Here is a 12,164-nt window from a genome sequence, read left to right as displayed (position 1 = left end):
ACCTCAGACCTGGACTGGAGGTCACTACAAGCACAAGCACAGATTAGCATCTTTAGGAAGAAGACAACATGGCTGCTGGAAGACATGACAGCACAATATTTATGTTATGATGACTGGCACTCAGCTGTGGGAATAAACATGCAGGAAGGCATCCGTGGGGGTGGGCGTGTGGGCGTGTGGGCGTGTACATTCATGCATCACACCATTGGGGATCTCGTCAGCGACTTGTGTAAAGGTACACAACAAACACATGTACACACGTATACATGTACACGCTGTATTCGCTATATTGTCTATCTACTGGACATGCCCTTATTTTGTAGCCACTTCCTTTCTTGTTCCTGCCTTTACTTTGTTGTTTCACGCACGTGCCTCCAATGTTCTGTTGTCTATTGGATTCCGGTGCGTCCTTCTCTCCTCCATGGATCCTTGGCTGTCGTCTTTATTCGTTTTATTCACGCCGGTTGTTGAAAGTATCAACATACTTTTTACCTGCATGTGGTCCTGCTGTCTGCATCCTGGGGGAGCAACGTAACGCTCGATCTCCCTTATATCTATCTATCTATCTATCTATCTACCTACCTCTATATTCTCTATCTACTGTATATCTACCTGTATGTTCTCTCTCTATGTATATCGTGTCTTTATCTATAGTCTATGTATATGTATCTGTCCATCTTGTCTACGTCTGTATTGTGTGATAATGTATTGGATGAATGGATGAATGAATTTGTATGAATCCAGCAATTGTCATGTTGACAAGGATATGATTTCCAAAAGTACATGATTCCAAAAGTACACGTAGTAACATGTAGTACTTTGGCCTGTAGACCAGCTATCCAAACAGCAGAGTGGGGGCCTGTGGCGTGTCTGTAGATCCAGTAGCAGACGCCAGGTGGCGCCAAAGCACCAGCGCACGCGCCTAGTGTGTGGGTTCATCCGGTCCGTCGTGACTCCTTCATCAGTCCGCGTCCGCTTTGGCTCCTCCCCCTCCCCACTTTACTCCATTACGCGTGCGTGTGCTGGCACAATTAGGAATGAATGGAATTATTTGAAATAAGATGTCCATTCGCCACGTGGTCCCCCCCCCCCATGATATTAGTACAGCCTATCATTTGGCTTGATTTAAGGATGGGGGGGGGTTAAGGGTCATATGCACATTGGTAATCAATACTAATTAGCATTTTATTTCTCCAGCCTCAATGAATGCCATCTCATTGGGCTGATTAAAGCCCCCCCCCCGACCCCCCCCCCAGCTTCATCTTCATAGAATATCAAATATCACGCTGCCATCCATACTTCATCCTCTTCTTCTACACCTGCCTGACGCCATGGCTACAATAAAAGGATGAGGGACAACAAGGCGAGGTCTTGGTCCAAGGTCTGAAGGGTTCATGAGAGGTGGAACATATACATGTACATATATAAAGTACTTATAGTACATGGCCTATATTTAGCATGTACATACTATAGTATATAGTAGATGGCCTATATTTAGCATGTACATATAGTATATAGTAGATGGCCTATATTTAGCATGTACATATAGTATATAGTAGATGGCCTATATTTAGCATGTACATATAGTATATAGTAGATGGCCTATATTTAGCATGTACATATAGTATATAGTACATGGCCTATATTTAGCATGTACATATAGTATATAGTACATGGCCTATATTTAGCATGTACATGTAGTATATAGTACATGGCCTATATTTAGCTTGTACATATAGTATATAGTACATGGCCTATATTTAGCATGTACATATAGTATATAGTACATGGCCTATATTTAGCATGTACATATAGTATATAGTACATGGCCTATATTTAGCATGTACATGTAGTATATAGTAGATGGCCTATATTTAGCATGTACATATAGTATATAGTAGATGGCCTATATTTAGCATGTACATATAGTATATAGTAGATGGCCTATATTTAGCATGTACATATAGTATATAGTAGATGGCCTATATTTAGCATGTACATATAGTATATAGTAGATGGCCTATATTTAGCATGTACATATAGTATATAGTAGATGGCCTATATTTAGCATGTATATGTAGTATATAGTAGATGGCCTATATTTAGCATGTACATGTAGTATATAGTACATGGCCTATATTTAGCATGTACATGTAGTATATAGTAGATGGCCTATATTTAGCATGTACGTACATACATATAGTATATTGTAGACGTGGCCTAGCTTTAGCATGTAGCATGTGGCATGTGCATGTGTCATGTGACTGTGTCGGTGTGCCTCAGGGTGTTTGGGAAGACAGGAAGACATGTTTGATGAAGTGCGCCCCCATCGGGCGGCGTCAGGAACTTTGCTGAAGGACTAAAGACGGGCCAAAGGGACGAGGAAGGGATTTGGTCCAGCTTACGCAAATGAGAGGCGCTTGGCGTGAAGGAAGTGTCGGGTGTGAGGGGGTGGCGCTGCCATTGCAGGCGAGCACGGCACCATGAAAGCTTCCATTAGCGTCTCCGCTGTTCCTCGCTATCTGCCCACTCAGCCTTCACTTGCTGATTAGCAGCAGCCTGCCGCGTTTGTTGGGGAAGCCATGAGCGAAAGTCCACGAGAACCCCCCCCCCACTGTGCAGAAGGGCTGGTGGAATTTGCCGTGCGTGGCTTCAGATGGGAATCTGTGTGTTTATTGACTTTCCCGGGGTGATGAATGCTCACACTTGCTGGGAAATGACAAAGTTGGCTTTGATGCATTGGACTTCATATCTGCCTGATGCTCCTCACCACACATTTTCACCGCATCCGGACGTTTGTAGCAATGTGATAAACCCCCCCCCCCCATCTCGTCTGTGCCGCAAAAACGGCCTTCCCAGGCCTGCATCTTCATCCTGGGCCACGCCCTGATGCCAGCACGCGGTGGATGCGGCGCGTTCATGGCAGTGACGTTCATGTGACAGCACTCGCTAACATGCAAAGTCACCGGCAGTTCATAAGAATAATATCAAGTGGCATTAGCATGCCAGGCTGTCTGCCGCACCAGATGCCACACGATGTAGCGAGCTGCCGCCGCAAGCTGTCTTTCTACGGCGAGAGGCAATCACAGCCAAAGATGGCGCTCAGTCTGAGCAGCTTCACTCCTCATGTCTGCTAGCGTTATTTACGTTTAGGACTGGCTGGCTCACACACCTTCACTCAGCCACAAATATCACTGCTACATTGCTAACACAGCTAGCGCTACTGGCTAGCTCACACACCTTCACTCAGCCACAAATATCACTGGTACATTGCTAACACAGCTAGCACTAGTGGCTAGCTCACACACCTTCACTCAGCCACAAATATCACTGGTACATTGCTAACACAGCTAGCGCTACTGGCTAGCTCACATACCTTCACTCAGCCACAAATATCACTGGTACATTGCTAACACAGCTAGCGCTACTGGCTAGCTCACACACCTTCACTCAGCCACAAATATCACTGGTACATTGCTAACACAGCTAGCGCTACTGGCTAGCTCACACACCTTCACAAATATCACTGGTACATTGCTAACACAGCTAGCGCTACTGGCTAGCTCACACACCTTCACAAATATCACTGGTACATTGCTAACACAGCTAGCGCTACTGGCTAGCTCACACACCTTCACTCAGCCACAAATATCACTGGTACATTGCTAACACAGCTAGCGCTACTGGCTAGCTCACACACCTTCACTCAGCCACAAATATCACTGGTACATTGCTAACACAGCTAGCGCTACTGGCTAGCTCACACACCTTCACAAATATCACTGGTACATTGCTAACACAGCTAGCGCTACTGGCTAGCTCACATACCTTCACTCAGCCACAAATATCACTGGTACATTGCTAACACAGCTAGCGCTACTGGCTAGCTCACATACCTTCACTCAGCCACAAATATCACTGGTACATTGCTAACACAGCTAGCGCTACTGGCTAGCTCACACACCTTCACTCAGCCACAAATATCACTGGTACATTGCTAACACAGCTAGCGCTACTGGCTAGCTCACACACCTTCACAAATATCACTGGTACATTGCTAACACAGCTAGCGCTACTGGCTAGCTCACACACCTTCACTCAGCCACAAATATCACTGGTACATTGCTAACACAGCTAGCGCTACTGGCTAGCTCACACACCTTCACTCAGCCACAAATATCACTGGTACATTGCTAACACAGCTAGCGCTACTGGCTAGCTCACACACCTTCACAAATATCACTGGTACATTGCTAACACAGCTAGCGCTACTGGCTAGCTCACATACCTTCACTCAGCCACAAATATCACTGGTACATTGCTAACACAGCTAGCGCTACTGGCTAGCTCACATACCTTCACTCAGCCACAAATATCACTGGTACATTGCTAACACAGCTAGCGCTACTGGCTAGCTCACACACCTTCACTCAGCCACAAATATCACTGGTACATTGCTAACACAGCTAGCGCTACTGGCTAGCTCACACACCTTCACTCAGCCACAAATATCACTGGTACATTGCTAACACAGCTAGCGCTACTGGCTAGCTCACACACCTTCACTCAGAACCAGTCGGTGCATTTGTCGTATCTTCTTGGCATCCAGTCGATCAGATTGTCAGCTGTGGCCTGTGGAATGTTGGTCCACTCCTCTTCAATGGCTGTGCAAAGTTGCTGGATAACCAACCGTGGGAACTGGTACACGCTGTCGTATACGCCAATCAAGCACATCCCAAACATGCTCCATGGATGACAAGAATGGTGTACGGATCCTTGCATCATGGGGCCATGAGGTGATGTTCATGGATGGATGCAAACAACATTTCCACCATTTTGACTTTTCATCTTCATTCCTCTTCTGGCCGCAAAGGACGACTGCTGCTGACACACGTAGCGTGTTCATCGCTGCTAAGCGTGTGTGGCTTTCCCAGCAGGACGGATGGCTAGCATGCCCTTGAACGCACGCACACACACATGCACATACACACACACACACACATACACACACACACACCTCAGGAGGAGCCAATGGCTGCTGGTTATTTAGTGGCAGCCATTAACACCAATCAAAACCTCCTTCACTGATAACAGCAGCGGGGGGGGGGGGGGGGGGGGGGTCATCTAACGCCGACCAGTGGCACATTCTCTCCTTGCTGACACAGATCCCCCAGGGAGGGGGGGGCACATAGGTGAGGGAGGGATGGGAGATGCCGGCCCAACCTCCCTTTTCTTTCTGCCCCCCCACTCCTCCCATTACTCCTCCACGTACCCGCACCTTGAAATAACTTTATTCAACACACAGCGTCACGACGCTGACGTTGCAACAATCTGGTGGAAGAAAGATGAATCCCATCAATTGTTGACAATGTTTACATGCTGCAGCAATGCTAATGCTAATGCTAACGGGCTAACCTGCCAGGATGGTTGTCTCCATGCTGACATTTATTTCCATGTCTTCTCATTTCCAGCTGAGGTGGAGCCCATGGAGCGCTTTGGCCACGCCTCCTCCTCCCAAACGCTTCCTGCCGTTTCCATGGAACCCTCAAGTGGACCCCCCCCACCCCCCCACCCCACCAGCACCTCCGTTCCATAGGTAGGCAAAGGTTGGTAGATGATCACCAGTAAGCCAATGGCTCCTCTTCACACACACACACATACATACACACACACATATACGCACACACACACACACACACACACTTAATGATCTCTGGAAAAGCTGGACTGGTTCTGGCCTGTAAGCATAGACCAGGTAGAAGAAAAGGTGCGTAGAAAGCAGGAGGAGGTGTAAGATGTCCTCCATGGAATAAATACCTGAGGAGGCTTTCATCTGCAAATGAAAGCCAAGATGAAGACGGCTGGAGGAGAAAGCTTGCGTGGGTGTGAAGTGTATTTCTTAGTGCTGTGCAGTTTTTCCTGAAAGGATTGTTGTCTAACTGGCCTTCATGTTTTTGTCTGCAGTGTTTTCATGCTTTGACCCGAGGAGGAATCTCCTCATCTTCGCCATATCTTTATTCACGCCCCCCCACCCACCCCCCACCCACTTCCTACTTCTCAAGACCCATGCCATGCGGTTCCCCTTTTGAAATGGAGATGACCCCCCGGAGGTCAGAAGGACTGCTGCGGTCCAGCGATGTGCGCTGTACTCGGGCACATGCTCCCAGCAGCCGGCGTGACCTTTGACCTTTTCCAAACGCTGCAGTTCAACCCCAGCATTTGGTCCAACAAACGTCCTCCTCTTAGAGTAGATGTTTGATTCCGAGGGAGCTCAGGGAAATCACCACACAGGCCGGAGGAAAAAGGAGCGCTTGATCTGCTCACCCGCACCGTACGGGTCATGCTGCCTTCATGAGAGGGTGGGTTATCATCTTCATGGTGCCATGTGCCGTGGGATGCGAGCGGCTGGAACGTGGAGGTTGAAGGTTCCATTCCAAGATCAGGAGTGGAATTAGTGATGAGTTGCAGGAAAAGTGCCGTAGCACGGTTCCATCCATGCATAATTCCATTTCATATAAGATTTGGAAGTAAATATTCATGAATGAGAAAAGCTCAAGGCGGACTTGCTGGGAAGTTCTTCCTTGGCCAGCTTGTTTTCCCGCTGCCGGAGAAGAGGAGCTGGGAATATGGCGTCTATTATTTTGCACATTGTCTGGGATGCCAGCATCACCGCCGATGCGCATCATGAATTCCCCGCCTGGCACAAAGGCACATGAAGGCGTATTTGAAAATTCAAAGAGCGAGCACAGGGAGGAAAAAGAGAAGGGGGAGGGGATAAAACATTCCCAAAATTAATTTTCATCTCCAGGGTTCATGCATATTTAATACAGAGCGCTTGAATATCAGAGTGTAATACCAGCCCGACGTGCTGGCGGAACCGGGCCGCGCTGCCGCCAGGAAATAAAGGAGCATGATTCTTGTCATGGACGGTAAGTCTCAGTCGAGGCGGGAAAGAAAATAGAAGGGGGGAAAAGGGGGGGGGGGGCAAAGGGAAGTGCTAACAGAGGTTAAATACTGGAGGAATGACGGATCAGCTGCTGGGCCTGCACACGCTTTCCTTTGGAAGTGCTGGAGTGACAGGAGCAGGGGAGGCTGGGATTCATGTGGGGGGGGGGCAGGCTGACACATGAGTGACAGTAAGTGACAAGCCCCGTGGACGCCGTCCCACGGGGCTCTCTGTTGCCAACACCCACCTCCGTCACCTTTCAGTGAGTAAACATCACACAATCAGCACATGAAAAGCACGCGGCGTCTTCGCTCGACTCGCTCGTGTGACGCCGCCGTAAAACCCACGCTCGCGCTCGCACTCGCGCTCGCACTCCTCCGTCTGCAGCTTGTCAAATTCATGTCAACAATTTCAAGGGAACACGCGCTCGGGCGCTGCTCTCCGCACCTGCTGGATGTTCACTTGCATGCACCCACGGGTTTATCCATGGGTTTATCCACGGGTTTATCCATGAGTGTACCCACGGGTTTATCCACGGGTTTATCCACGGGTTTATCCACGGGTGTACCCACGGGTTTATCCACGGGTTTATCCATGAGTGTACCCACGGGTTTATCCATGGGTTTATCCACGGGTGTACCCACGGGTTTATCCACGGGTTTATCCATGAGTGTACCCACGGGTTTATCCATGGGTTTATCCACGGGTTTATCCACGGGTGTACCCACGGGTTTATCCATGGGTTTATCCACGGGTGTACCCACGGGTTTATCCATGGGTTTATCCACGGGTGTACCCACGGGTTTATCCATGGGTTTATCCACGGGTGTACCCACGGGTTTATCCACGGGTTTATCCATGAGTGTTCCCACGGGTTTATCCATGGGTTTATCCACGGGTGTATCCATGGGTTTATCCATGAGTGTACCCATGGGTTTATCCATGAGTGTACCCACGGGTTTATCCACGGGTGTACCCACGGGTGCACCCATGGACGCACCCACGGGTTTATCCACGGGTTTATCCATGGGTGCACCCACGGGTTTATCCACGGGTTTATATATGGGTGCACCCACGGGTTTATCCACGGGTTTATATATGGGTGCACCCACGGGTTTATCCACGGGTTTATATATGGTTGCACCCACGGGTTTATCCACGGGTTTATCCATGGGTGTACCCACGGGTGCACCCATGGACGCACCCACGGGTTTATCCACGGGTGTACCCACGGGTGCACCCATGGACGCACCCACGGGTAGTAATGGTGGGGGGGTGTGTTGGCACGTGTGGGCATGGCACCCCCGCCCAGGTAGCGAGCACGGCCATCTTGTGAAGGAGGGGCCCGCCAGCAGGGCCAATAAGGATCCGTGAATAAGTGAAGACGTGAGACGTTGAATGCCCCCCCCAGGATTATGTAGGATTTGGCCCCCATCCAAAGAGGTCTCTTGTCAGCACTCCAGCGGGTACTTCCCAAGTGGTGTTCAAACGCTTGTGGTAATTCCTCCATGTCGCAGTAAGAACGCTATTGATCTTCTATGCTGGCGGCAGCTGGGGTCAAAGGTCAAAAGACTACGCCACAAGTGCTTCCTTCCGTCCACCAGGGATTAGTGACTTGGGACCGAGCAAGAATGCTATTGATTTGCAGCTGTGTGCTTCCCTTCTCGGCTTTCTTGCTGCCGCCAAATCTACCTGTGGTTGTCTTTTCCACGACTGCACCTGAAGTATCCTCAACTATACAGTCTCCAGGATACTGTATACTGTATACTGTATGCTGTATGCTGTATACTGTATACTGTATACTGTATGCTGTATGCTGTATACTGTATACTGTATACTGTATACTGTATGCTGTATGCTGTATACTGTATACTGTATACAGTATAATTGGCCCATTTGGGCTGTAGGCAAGGGCGGGTGGGACTCGTTAGCATGGAATTAGCCTCTCAGAGCATTGAACCACCATCGTCATCCTCACCCTGCCTTCTTCACCACCACAAAACACACACGCACACGCACACGCACACACACACACACACACTCACACGCACACACACACACACTTTGTAGATGTGGCATGGGTTGTGTTTGATGAAGGGATGTAGACGTTGCCATGGAGATGATTGAACCAATGAAATGCTGTGATGATGTCAGATGAACTAAGATGCTCTCCAGACTGATAACGTACTTTCCCGCCCTGACGTGGTATCGGCATCTCCGTATCGCTGTGCACGTTTGGGATGTGCAATACCACCCTTTTCCTTTCTGAGCTGATACTGATACTGGTATCGGTGATACTGGTATCGGTGATACTGGTATTCAATTTTCAATTTGATATGGTAGTTATTAAATATCACAGAATCAAGAATGTTTCATAATGACACCCGTCAATCATGAATGGAAGTCATGTATTGATTGATTGGAAACCAACTGGGTGTCCAGATGTACAATATACGTATATCATATCATATCATATCATATATCAATGATGCGAACACGATATGAAATATGAAACAATAAAAACACAGAAAGACATGATGGTTGATTCATAACTTTATTGACAATTCACACATGGCGGCGTTTGTGATCCCTCCTTCTTTGGACAGACAAACTTGAGCTTGAGTGAAGGAAGTATCAGAGGTATCGACATTTGGATTTGACAGCAGGCATGAAGGGCTGGTATCAATGGAATCGATATCCGTATCCATGGTCCCTGGTTGATTGCATGCAGGTGTGCTGACAGGGGAGCCTCAGGACTGCAGCAAGCAGGACGACGAAGACAATCCTTCGCCTTCGCCATCGTCATCGCCTTCACCATCGTCATCACCTTCACCTTCATCATCATTGACCAAAGCCAGTAATAAGATGAGTGATTATTAACACATTTTCTTTCTTCCTGCTCTAACCAGGGAAACCTCACCTGCAGCTAGCAGTGCAGCCATGCTAGCAGTGCAGCCATGCTAGCAGTGCAGCCATGCTAGCAGTGCAGCCATGCTAGCAGTGCAGCCATGCTAGCATGCCGGCCTGGTGGACGGGCCGACATCCAGCGTCCATCTTCTGAGTGACTTATCCTCCCTGGGGTGGCGGGGAATGCTGGAGCCTATCCCAGCAGGACAGTCCAATAATAAAAGGTAAGAAGCAACAAAGAAGTGCAGACTGGCCTGTCAATCATAAGCACTTTTGGTGAGTACAATCTGTATTTAGCATTTTGCTATTCATATTCATATCCGTGTTGCTGCTGCTGTACTGGAGCGTGTACAGCGGGAAGTAGAAGTATGAGGGCGCGTGTACAGCGGGAAGTAGAAGTAGCAAGCAACCACCTGCATGAAGTGGCTGCAGGTAGCCTGGCTGCTGCTCGTCTGGGCTATTTTTCCCTTGGTGGTGCTGGTCTTGTGTCCATGCGTGTGAACAATGTATTTACTTGGATGCCAATTATATGCCGAGGTCCCACAATGTGCTCCTTCATTGAAGAGTCTGGTTTGGAGTTGTTGTTTTTTCCCCTCCCCTGTCCTAGTGTTGCCCCCTTCTTGCCCCCTTCATTGCCCAATCATCCCGTCCTGTCAGCCCTTGTCCCACTGCATAGTATGTTGTATATGTATGGACGAATGATTGCACTATTTTGCTTGTACTTCTGCCAAGTGAGAGCCTCCAAGTGGGCCTGTAACTTTCCACTGTAACGCTCTTCCATGATGGAGTTGAATGCTGAGTGCAGATATGAATGTATGAGATATACTGTATTTATGTATGTATGAAACGTACTTGCCAGCGGCATGTTGGATGTTGTGATGGATACCATGACGGGAGTTTGATTGGTTAGCAAGGTGGCTAAGCTAGGAAAACATGCCCTCAGTGGGCTGATTACAAGCGTGACCTTTTATCTGATGGCTCACTAATTGAATCAAGGGGTAAATAGATGATGATGATGATGGCGGTGGTGATGATAATGAAGAAAATGGGGGGGGGGGGCAATTGTAGTAATTGGCTATAAATGCAGGCTTGTGTGAGAAAAGTCAAAGCCAGGAGATGACATGAATAATCCAGGAAGTAGTTAGATGAAAGCAGAAGCCCTGAGCTAACCTAACTATTATTATATGATTATATGATTCTATTATTACTGCCCCCCACCAAAATGATGATGATGGGGGTGTGTACACGCCCTCAGTCATTTGGAATGAGCCAGCCACGGCTAAGGTAATAGCACTAGAGGCGAGGAGAGCATGAATTTTTAAAAAGTAGTTGTACTGTAAAAGCGAGAAGACGCCAGGCAGGATGGAACATCAGGAAGTGATTGACATCATCACAATGGTGCTAATCGCCATGGAAATAACACCGCCAATCAGACGCTGCCCTCGCCGCTCACGCCATGGTAATCACAAACATGGGGGCTGACGACACGTAGCACTCACTACTACTACTCGCATCACGAGTACTACTCGCATCACGAGTACTACTCATCACGTCTGCAGGTGTCCCCCGATGGCAGCCTGACCCCCACTGGCAGCAGCATCTTGGATCTTCGTTGTTCCTTCATCCGTTGACACTCGATGCCTCTAAGTCCTCCTTAACTTTTGCAGCATGTCGAGATGTGAATGGCATTAGCACGAATTAGCCGGCTGCACGGGACGCCATTATGACGCGTAATCACCTTCTGCAGACGTGTAGAATACATAATACCCCCCCCCCCCCACCCTCCACCCTTGTCCTCCACAACGGCCAGCATGGGGTGAACAGCTGCTTCCTTTGTCTTCTTCTGCTTTACCGCCCCATTAGAAAGGTTGCAGCTTAGTAGGGAGGTTCATGATTCATGAAGTCCTCCTCGTGTTCCTGAGGGACAAACCTCACTTGATGCTCATGCTGATGCTGATGCTGATGCTGATGCTGATGCTCATGCTCATGCTGATGCTCATGCTCATGCTCATGCTCATGCTGATGCTGATGCTGATGCTGATGCTGATGCTGATGCTGATGCTGACGGACTACAGCTAGTAGTTTCTAAAATAATACTCCCTTGCCATCTCTCACCCCCCCCACCCTAAAACTCCTATTTCCTCAACATCCCATAACCTGCAGTCCACCCCCTCCTACCCCCCCCTCACTGGTGCTCAGCATGGATTCTTGCATGCAGTGTTTTGCCTGATCAGAACCAATGAAAGCTCCAGACCAGAAGGTCTGCTTTGCTGCAATGAGCTTGAATGATCAATAAGGATCAATAAGGATC

The sequence above is a fragment of the Doryrhamphus excisus genome, linkage group LG5 (genome assembly GCF_037039965.1).
Source record: "Doryrhamphus excisus strain RoL-2023G ecotype Guam linkage group LG5, RoL_Dexc_Guam_v1.1, whole genome shotgun sequence".
NCBI classification, from domain to species: domain Eukaryota; kingdom Metazoa; phylum Chordata; class Actinopteri; order Syngnathiformes; family Syngnathidae; genus Doryrhamphus; species Doryrhamphus excisus.
This window is presented reverse-complemented; position numbering follows the sequence as displayed.